This window comes from Podarcis pityusensis, assembly GCF_964106645.2.
Source record: "Podarcis pityusensis genome assembly, chromosome: 7".
NCBI lineage: Eukaryota > Metazoa > Chordata > Lepidosauria > Squamata > Lacertidae > Podarcis > Podarcis pityusensis.
Genome location: NC_138031.1, coordinates 17,514,659 through 17,522,989, shown reverse-complemented (window position 1 = coordinate 17,522,989; position 8,331 = coordinate 17,514,659). Strand labels below are relative to the sequence as shown.

The 8,331-nt window shown below is 42.9% G+C and overlaps 1 long non-coding RNA gene across 1 annotated transcript; it reads right to left on the bottom strand.

Moving 5' to 3' along the window:
- Positions 1–4,664: 4,664 nt before the first annotated feature.
- On the bottom strand, positions 4,665–6,461 carry LOC308481041. The gene is made up of 2 exons (XR_013988423.1): positions 5,990–6,461; positions 4,665–4,895 (listed from the first exon to the last, which is right to left on the bottom strand). It is a non-coding gene; the product is annotated as an uncharacterized lncRNA (long non-coding RNA).
- Positions 6,462–8,331: the final 1,870 nt, after the last annotated feature.

Below are 8,331 nucleotides of genomic sequence, written 5' to 3'. Positions count from 1 at the left end.
GAGGGAGGGAGGTGTGATGCCACCACAGGATAAGAGGGTGTTCTTTTACAACAGAGGTTTTGGGGAGCAGGGGTTTCTGGGAAGAAGAAGCAGGAAGTGGGCAGAACTCTGTATGGTGACTGAAGAGCAGCAATGCCAGTTGGTTGAAGCAGGCTGTTACGAAGAGTCACGGGGATGGTGCTTAGAATGCCTCTAAATCCAATTTCCCACTGTCGGGAAGGACAAGCCGCCCTCAATAAACCTCAGTTCTAATTATGAGTAAAATAAATCATATTTCTTAAAGGCACTAGTCTCCACTGTGCCTCTTTCTTTCTTTATACTTTTATTTTGCTTTAAACAAATACATATAAATATAGACAACCAAAATTACAAAAGAAAGTTCCTTATCAATAATAATAATAATGAAAAAAGCTAAAAAACTACAAAAAATATCGAAGTACATGGCATAAAAACATGTCATTATGGGAAAGAAAAAAGAAAAAGGAAAGAATGAGGAGGATGAGGGGGGAAAAGGAAAAGGGAAAAAAGGGAAAAAAGAAAAAAAGAGGACGATGAGCCAAAACACAAGAAGGCTCATATATTGTACGCTTCCATCAAGGTCACAACAGATCATTATTCTTATCAGTTCCCTCTATCTGCATTCCAAAGAATCCCTCATCTTGGTATCAGGGAACATTTCTCTATGCGGTATCATTCTAAACATAACCAGGTCTTTCATGTTGAACCCTTATCCCCTAGATAATTATTTAAACATTCCCAAGGTTCCAAAGGAACGTGAACCCTGGTTAAGTGCCAAGACCCCTGGAATCTCTTGTTACTGTTTGGCAGAGATTGGGGTGGCCTGCAACATTGCCGCTACTGGTGTTGGTGAAGAGCTGCTGCTCTTAACGTTGTTATAAGTACTGTAGCTTTAAGCACTTGAGCTTGCCTTTCCCTCCTCCCTCCCACTCCCTTCCCCCTTGCGTGCCATGTCTTTTTTACCTTGTAAACCTGAGGGCAGGGACTGTCTTAATACGGATTTCTGCAAGCTGCTCTGAGAGCCTTTTTGGCTAAAAGGTGCGGCATAGATGTTGGGAAGAAATGGAACAAAATAAGAGAAATAAGCAATATCTGCTCGTGCATCTCTGGAGGAATTATTCAGCAAGGCCGCCAGGTACTCAAGCTCGTAGAGGGCAGGACTATCAAAGGCTTACCAGCAATAATAACACAGGGTGGAACCTGTTCGGAGAACCGCCAATTACCAAATTTTGCAAACAAGCAGAAGGTCAGGTATCACCGTCATGCTCTGGTAACACCATCGTGCTCGTCTTGGTCAGTGTCAGCAACAGAATGCTGCTCTAGATGGCTCTTGATTCAATCTACTCATCTTTCTTACTGGAGACGTTGTTTCAACTGGCCGACAGATACAGAGCATTTGGGCACATGCAAAGTTTCCTTTCTCCATCGCTGAGTGGAAAACCACAGAACTGGAGCCGTCTCTTAAGCTGCTTCCAGACAGCTGGCTACTGCTGCTGATTTATTATATTGATTTTATACCCTCACCTTCCTCCTGTAGGAGCCTGCATTGGTTAACAACAGCCATAAAAATCCAATCAACATAAAACACTGATTAAAATCAACACCAACAATAAAAAACAATGTAGCAGTCAGCAATATTTGGGCTACACACTCCACTCCAGCTATGTGCCAGATGCCCAAATATCCATGTATGTTTTAAGTTGTCATCTGAAGTTGCTGGCTAAACTAGAAGGAGACCTTGACATAGTGTCTGTAGGTGAGTCTCTTCTCCAGTGCGCTAGCAAGGCACAAACACTTACCGTATTTTTTGCTCTATAAGACTCACTTTTCCCCTCCTAAAAAGTAAGGGGAAATGTGTGTGCGTCTTATGGAGCGAATGCAGGCTGCGCAGCTATCCCAGAAGCCAGAACAGCAAGAGGGATTGCTGCTTTTGTTGCGCAGCGATCCCTCTTGTTCTGGCTTCTGAGATTCAGAATATTTTTTTTCTTGTTTTCCTCCTCCAATAACTAGGTGCGTCTTGTGGTCTGGTGCGTCTTATAGAGCGAAAAATATGGTACCTATTCAGAGCTGGGTGCAGGCCCAACAGGGGGGGGGGGGCCATATGAACCACTTGGCCCAGGCCTCCGATTCCAAAGGGGGCCTCGGTCAGCATATTCAGCATAACTTTTGTGAAAATTATTTATATACTTACAGTGGTGCCTCGCAAGACGAAAAGAATCCGTTCCGCGAGTCTCTTCGTCTTGCGGGTTTTTTCGTCTTGCGAAGCAAGCCCATTAGCGGTTTAGCGGATTAGCGCTACAGTATTAGCGGCTTAGCGGGCTTAGCGGATCAGCTGATAAGCGGCTTAGCGATCAGCTGTTAAGCGGCTTAAGGATCAGCTGATAAGCGGTTTAGTGGCTTGGGAAAAAGGGGGGGGGGAGGAAAAAAACCCCGCAGGAACTCGCAAGACATTTTCGTCTTGCGAAGCAAGCACATAGGAAATTCGTTTTGCGAAGCACCTCCAAAACGGAAAACCCTTTCGTCTAGCGGGGTTTTCCGTCTTGCGAGGCATTCGTCTTGCGGGGCACCACTGTACTTATTTATAAGATTTCAGTTATCCCAGGGTAAAGAAATAAGGGGGGGGGCACATTATCTACCTGGCCCTGGCCTCTGCCTGGCTCTGCAAGGCCCTGGCAGGGTGGCCACCATTTTTTAATGTCCCACATTTTCCTAGACATACAGGGCTAGAGCAAAACAATGGGCTGCCTGAGGCAAAGGATAAGATGGTGCTGCCCTCATCCCATGCACAGAATTTGTCGGGACTTGCAGTTGCATCTACTTCAACACTGGCAATAGGACATCATCCACCATACCTGAGGACGGCAGAATATTGTCACCTGAAGTTGCTTACTTGACGAGGCTGGGGATTGAACCTGTGACCTTCTGCTTGCAAAGCAGATGATCTTCCACTAAGCTACAGCCTTCCTGCTGCATACGCAATGTATGTAATGAAAAGCTCCTCATCTAGCCTTCTTGAGATCCTTTTTTTTAAATGCATGTGTATAAAGCTTCTAGAGGGACGTGGGTGGCGCTGTGGGTTAAACCACAGAGCCTAGGACTTGCCCATCAGAAGGTCGGCGGTTCGAATCCCTGTGATGGGGTGAGCTCCCGTTGCTCGGTCCCTGCTCCTGCCAACCTAGCAGTTCGAAAGCACATCAAAGTGCAAGTAGATAAATAGGTACCACTCCGACGGGAAGGTAAACGGCGTTTCCGTGCACTGCTCTGGTTCGCCAGAAGCAGCTTAGTCATGCTGGCCACATGACCCGGAAGCTTTACACTGGCTCCCTCGGCCAATAAAGCAAGATGAGCGCCGCAACCCCAGAATCGGTCACGACTGGACCTAATGGTGAGGGGTCCCTTTACCTTTACTATAAAGCTTCTTTTTCTTTTAAATGCATTTGATCATGTGATCCCTCACCTGCAGTTTGAAGTGGACCAGATTCATTACAAAGAGGCTGCTTGGCTCTCTGCCACTGCACATTGCCGCCACGTGAAGCTTAACACCTCATTGACCAAACTGTTGTTTTGTGCTAATACAGAATTTTAATCCTTCTCCTCTCCAGAGCAATAGAAATGTTTCGGCTGTTCCCCACTCTACATTTTGCACGGAAAGCATGTGTTTTGAAACAAAACGGTCCTGTTTCAAAACACTAGGGATGAGGAAGGGACTGGTAACAACACCCCCCTGGGACATGGATAAAGAAATGTAAAGGACCGGTCAGCAGACCGCTGAGCCATCCCATAATTTGTTTTGCACATACAAATATAATGCAGAACTTAACAGGAAAAAGTAATGAAAACGGGAATAAACTACCCCTACCTGGAGATCCTAGGAACTGAACCTGGGACCTTTTGCATGCAATGCATGTGCTTTTCCACTGCGAAAGAAAGTGGTGGGCTATATTGGCTCATTAGCATGGGAAATCAACAAAAGAAATGTGAATGACCCCTGTAAGATCAGGGTTTCATTTGGTTTTGGACTGAAGTGCAAAATAACCTCCTTGGTTATAAGAAGACTGATTGAATCAATCATGGAATATTTGCTCTCTGCCTCCAGAAAGGATAAGAATAGATTTATAATTATGCCATAATATTAATATGCAAAAACTGTGCAACACAGATTACAGGTTATTGTTTCATGCATGTTTAGGGAAGCTTTTAATGTTTGATGTTTTATCGTGTTTTTAATATTCTGTTGGGAGATGCCCAGAGTGGCTGCGGAACCCAGCCAGATGGGCGGGTTTTAAATAAATTGCTGTTGTTGTTATATAGCTGCTGCTCAGTTTAATATCTCTGAAATGGTTGACATCTTTCGGAACAACAAATGTTAAGAAACAGAACCCCAAACAAGTCAGGTGGAAGGAGTTCTCTCACGACCTGCCTCAGAAACAGGAAGATCCTCAGATAAAGGACTGTGTCCCCACACATTAATAAACACATTAAATGACGCATTAATAAACCTCTGTTTAAAAACATTATAATATTAATGCTCCCCACACCTACAGTAGTTTGCTAATGCTGCTGAGAGTTTTCAGGAATGTCCTATGTTAGAGTTGCTACAAGCAGAATCCCTGATCTGGACAAATGAATGAGTTCTACCACAAGAATGAGTTCCAAAAAGTTTTACTGCAAAACAGTCTTAAACTAATTACAAAATAAAATGTTGCAATGTGGTTCCATCCTTTCAGTCCTTAATTGCAGTCCGAGAACTTTCCTCTCTGGTCCCAGAGAGATATCCTACGCAAGCAACTTGCTTGTTCAGGATCGCTGAGCTGAGCTTCTACTGCCGTTGGCTTCCAGTGCGCGACTGAGATGCTGAGTTCTCCAGTTTCATCTTCCTGCCGATGAGAGAGATCTCTGCTTGAGTTTCCAGGATGAGTCATCTTACCACATTAGCTAGAGACAAACCTCCTGCCTAACACAAGCTTGAGCATAAGTTTTCAATACATACAAACATAGCATTTTATGCAAATTAAACCAATATCTCTAACACCCTGTTCCCTTCACTCCTAGAGTGATTTAACATTCTATCCCTCTTCCAGGGAGCTCTGTAAATTATAGCTCTGTGAGGAGAATAGGGAACTCCCAACTTGCATGAGCACCATGGAGCTGCAATGGAGTAGATAGTCAAAACCCAAGGGCCAATAGAAGGAGCTGAGAGACCTTGGTGTGGATCCTAGCAGGATGGAGGGATGGATTTGGGGCCCCAATAAATTTCTGATCCTGGTGAGGAGTTCAGTGACCTGGGGGTGCAAATCCAGATACCCCATAGAAGCGCTGAGCGAGTTGTCAGAGGAACATCCTGCCCCTACAACACTGGACTCCACAAGCCTTACACAACGCTCAGCCCCATAAGTCAAGAGTAACCAATGTGGTATTGATGGGAACATCTCTGGAGGTCACCATGTTGGCTCCTCCTGCTCTAAACCTATCCCACTGGCCTTCACCCTTAGATCCTCAGATGATGTTGGGATACATCATTGGACCATTGAATAAGATGCCTGCGGATTTTGGGAGTTGTAACCCAACAACATCTGAGGACCCAAGGCTGAAGATCTCTGACCAAACCCCAACATATCCATGAGATTTTTAATATTATCTTGGCCATTCTTAAAATCATACGAATGACTGAAGTGGTTTTCCTCTATGCTGCAACACATCACTAAACTCTACCACACATATAACAGATAACAGGTGCACTGCAAAGTGGAACTGACAGAATAAATTGCTCGCAATCACTAATACAATTGAGCAAAGCTGCAAAGGATACAATTTCATTTATTGATGGCCCTGTTCTGGTGAGTTTAACACCAACATTCCCTACATGCATTGTGAAGCAGCCTAGGCTCAATGTTACCCAATCTGTGTTGAGAAGCAAATGACTTGATCTAACATGTGACACACACACACATGAAATATTTGCAACTGTCACCTCATATGATCCTTCGCAAGATTTCATGCCATCAGATAGCATTTGTGCCCAATAATGCTTTTGCTAATCCCATTTGGAACAAGCCATTGTTCGGTTCAAATCTGTGGACAGACTTCCTGATTGACTGACGCGACAAGCTGGGAGCTGGGAGTTGAGCATTCTTTATCTAATTTCCCAATGCACCTTGGGAAAATTTCATGATAACCCTGAAGATATATGCAAACAGGAACTGATGAGCCATTTCCATGCAAGAAATTCAATTAAATGTTTTGGTTCCAACCCAGAGATAACTTGCTACATCAAACTCTCATTGAAGCCAATGGAACTTTGCCTAAATTCCTCTGGAGTACAGCCTTTATCTCCTAGACACTTCAAAGGAAACAAACCAAACCTCAGTGTTTTTCAAGATCAAAAGATCTAACAGCTATCGAAAGAGTCCACACCCTACACCAAAGAAACTATTTGGTGAAGACAACTTGATGCTAGGCTCAGCCCTTTGCAGCTGATTTCTGGATAGAGATCAGAGACTAGGGAAGGGAAAGTTTGTCAATTTCTGTTTTTCTGTTTCTAATTTTCCAATCTTACATTCAGCTTTCCACATCAGCTTGTGCTTTGTTTTTAAAGTCCTTTTGGAAATTAATAAGCACATTAGCGCAAATTTCTCTTAATAGGCAAATGTTGGTATGCAATTTTGCCTATTAAACTCCTTTTTTTTTTTTGCAAGATAGTGCATTTACATCTACATTATCTTCTTCTTATTCTTCATCATCATCATCATTAAAATTTGTATACTGTACCACCCTTCATATGTAGATCTTAGAGTGGTTCACAACATAAAAAGACAATATTAATATATGTATATATTTATGCACACTTTCCTGCCAACCTAGCAGTTCGAAAGCACGTCAAAGTGCAAGTAGATAAATAGGTACCGCTCTGGCGGAAAGGTAAACAGTGTTTCCGTGCGCTGCTCTGGTTCGGCAGAAGCGGTTTAGTCATGCTGGCCACATGACCTGGAAGCTGTACGCCAGCTCCCTCGGCCAATAAAGCGAGATGAGCGCTGCAACCCCAGAGTCAGTCATGCCTGGACCTAATGGTCAGGGGTCCCTTTACCTTTACCTTTATGCACACTTTAGCTAGGGTGAATTTTGAAGAATGGCTGTGCTTCTATTCATGCATTGTTTCGGAAACTGAACCAAATTTCTCCACTCTCTCTATCAGGGACTTGAGCCATGTCTAACAATAGAAAACACGTTTGCTCTAGAGGGGCTATATTCTCAACATTGATTGCTTACTCCCGTGTTGACTGTATTTCACCTGAGTAGAAAAGCTTTCCTTAAAATTCATACATAGGGTTGCCTGTGGATTCATAGATAGGGTCACTTGTGAATTGTATTTCAAATCCATGTCCAAACATATTGTGAGGTTTCTTGCACGAGTCCCATTTTCCATTCATTCCGATACGTGTCTCGAGCTGAGTCCAGGTCACCAGCTATGTCTTTGGGTTCAGTACTTCCTTTGCTTGATTATTAAGAGTTTAATTCCTCAACGTTTGTGCAATCTTTAAGTAAGCCAAGCCTTCAAGTTAATAGACTAACCACATGTCTAGCTCGAAAACATGTCTGGAGTATAATGCCCCACATAGACCAGGATACTTAAAAGATTGTTTCAGAGAATCAGAGAACTGTAAAGTTGGAAGTGACCCCAAGGGTAATCTAATACAATGCCCTACAATGCAGAAATCACAGCTAAAAAAATCCCTAACAGAAGACTATCCAACCTCCATTGTCAAGCAGCTCTTACAGTAAGAAAGTTCTTCCTCATGTTCAGTCGGATATGTTATGTTAATCTCAGTTCAAATATTACAGCCACAGTATTAAATACGCTGAAAAGGATGTATCAAGAACTCTGGCCAAAAGTTTCAATATAAGGAATAATTCCTACTCAAGAGTTGAAATGAAAAACGTGTGTATTCTGCTAAGAATAACAGTTTGAAGCTAGTAGTAGATTTAAACACAACGTATAAGTATGATAGTTTTAAAGTAATGGTAAGTTTGGATACAACGTTTAAGTGCAGAAATAATGTCGTTTCAAATATACAATGATATAGTACAAAGGTACATGAAATACCAGTGCACAACAATTGTTTTATACAAGTCTCAATAGCAGTCAAAACGAGTCCACATTATATAAAATTAGAATAAAGAATAAAGAATGAAGGATCAAATGGGGCCAAAAAGGAGTATCCGGAGTGTGAATCAGATGTACGGTTCAGTGGTGGTAACCAGGACAGGGCCCTGTTTCGGAGTACACGCCTTCTTCAGCTGGTAATATCAAAAAAT